The sequence below is a fragment of the Pteropus alecto genome, unplaced genomic scaffold (assembly GCF_000325575.1).
Source record: "Pteropus alecto unplaced genomic scaffold, ASM32557v1 scaffold106, whole genome shotgun sequence".
NCBI classification, from domain to species: domain Eukaryota; kingdom Metazoa; phylum Chordata; class Mammalia; order Chiroptera; family Pteropodidae; genus Pteropus; species Pteropus alecto.
In genome coordinates this window covers 16,955,862-16,958,450 of record NW_006442103.1, presented here as the reverse complement: position 1 = coordinate 16,958,450, position 2,589 = coordinate 16,955,862, and positions in this window count along the sequence as shown.

Sequence of the window (2,589 nt, the reverse complement as noted above, 5' to 3'; positions counted from 1 at the left end):
CAAGGAGAGCGGGCTGAGTGCCCCTTGCAGAATGTGATGAGTAGACGAAGCATCCTTAGTGCCGGCACGCTGACCCGATGGGACGGGCCACAGGGGAACTGCGGGCCCGCCACTGCCTCTGCGAGTCCTCCCGGTGGGCTCTGCTCCAGGCCGGCTGTGTGGGTGGTCAGGTCGTTCACCCAATCTGTCTGAAGAGATCTTTACACGGAATAAGCAGCAAGTGCTTGCTGAAGCCCTGAAGAGAGAGAGGGTACATGTGAAGGTGTGTGAGTGTGTGCGTGTGATACAGAGAGGGAATTCAACTTTTCCTTCTTTTGACTTAGCAAGACACATTTAAAACATCTGCACCAGTCAAGTCCCGACTGCAAAGTGTGGGCAGACACAAGTAAGGATAATTCAAGAAGGGCTTGTGTACGACAGGACGGTTGGCGAAGTGTGTGCGTGAGGTGTGGGGGAGCCTGGACGGCAGTGCGGAAGGTCCTGTAGCACCAGCAGAGCTGTTCATGTGGGGTGCTGTAATGCTGTGGACAGAAGATGAATTTGAGAGCTGAGGAATGACTCGCTCAGGTCTGGTCCTCCGCAGTCTGGCCCCTCAGAGCCGGAGTTCTGGTCCTAGCAGAGCTGTTTCTGGTCCTAGGTTCGAAGGGACGAAGGTCGGGAGAGCTTACTGGAAGCTGGAAGGAGGGCGTCCTGGAGGGCGGGTTACCTCAAGAAGAGCTGTGGCTTCTGTCGGGGATCACAGCAGGCCCCAGAGCCCCTCACAACGAGGAAGCCAGGAAACGAGGACCCTGGCCTCATCCCCCACTGCACGTCCACCTTGGACTTCCTATTGCTTAATCCACATGGAAGTCTGAAAATACAGGAGCCCGTGGGATTTCATCCATTGATACAGTCAGCTTCCTGGGGTGCAGAGCTTGGAGAAAGGAAGAGGGCGGAGAGCATCATTATCCAAAACGTTCTCCCTCCGACTGTAACATTCCCAAGGGACTTCTACTGACAACCTTCCGATGTGCCAAGGCAGGAAACGTAAAATAAAAGCAATTAGATATGGATAATCCTGACTTAACTTTTTTTCCTGATCTACTAATGTGTTTCCTCACCGCATTGCCTTTGGGTACCCAATCTGAAGACAATCAAAAGCAGCCAGATGGATAAAGTATGTTGCGTTCATTCAATGGGATGCTACACAGAAATGGGAGAAAGAAAAAAAAAAGCAAGCATGCAACAATATGAAGAATAGTCACTGACATAACCCTGAGCAAAATAAGCCAGACACTGAAGAATATATTCTGTATGATTCCATCATGTAAGTTCAGGAAAAACAAACCAATGGTAAATAGAGATCTGAATATCGGGTGCATTTCAAGAGAGGGGTCTTGCCTGAGAAGAGGGCAAGAAAAGTCTTTCTGAAATCCGAAGACGTCGTGACCTAGGTGGTGACGACTGTACATATGTAAAACTTTCCTTACGATCTGTGCATTTTACTGCTGTAAGTTATACTTCAATAAAATATATCTACGATCACTGAGACATGCATAAACACCTACTACAAAAATTGTTATGCAGTTATAAATTGTTATAAAGTTATACAATGTTAATAGTTTGTCATAGTTCACATGTTCGAAGATGATATAATACTTCTGGCTAAGACGGCCATGTGTCCCTCTCTAGTTTCAGCCCCCTCCCCATCTGCCTCCCTCCCTTTCCCAGTTACTTTTCATAAATTTGGGTTAGGGGGATTCTTTCATTCTTAAAAACACTGTCATTTGCAGTAGAGAAAAGAGTGAAATGTGAGTCCCACTGAGTGACATGTGAGTCCAGCTGGCACGCAGAAGGCTGTTGAAGAGGCGGGTGTCTCTTTCCTGTATCCTGATACTGGCAGGACAGAATTCCAGGGCGAGGGGTCTCAGGACCAAGACAAACTGCACCGGGGGTCGGGGCCAGGACAGACTAGGGGGAGCCCCGGGATGATCTGCCACACCAGAGAGGCTGCCAGAGCTCCTGAGTAGAAACTGGCAGATCTCTTCAGAGGATACACACGAGCCCAGAAGGGACACACGCACTCACACACTCGAAATAGTCGGGAGGTCTCCGGAATCTCCAGCCTGGCTGCAAGGAGAAAGTCCACCCTTTATGAAACCCACCAGCCGTCTGGGAGAGTTGGCTGATTCTTTAGAAGCCAAAATCCCAGACACGACAACAACGAAAAAACCAACAGGCACCCATGACATGTCTCCATGAACCAATTACATCTCTAGACACCAAACTCATAGAAACGTTATAACCGCGACGTGGGCACAGCGGCCCATAAACACCCACCCCGACCGACGGGAGGCCTCAGGGTGCCCCAGGGCCCCGCGGCCCAGGACCCGGCGCGGCCTGAACGAGTCCCCCTCGTCCCTCCCATTCCCCGGGACGCCGCCGGCCCTGCCCCGCGCCTCGCGCCAGCGGCCCCTCCTTTCCTTCGCTGCTCGCGCCCCTCTCCGTCCTTTCTTCCCCGTGCGCCCAACGGCGCCGTTCTAGAAGGCGAAGCGGGTGCGTCGGCCACGACGTGCGCCTGTTGGCAAAAGCAGCCGAGCAGCAGCCGGA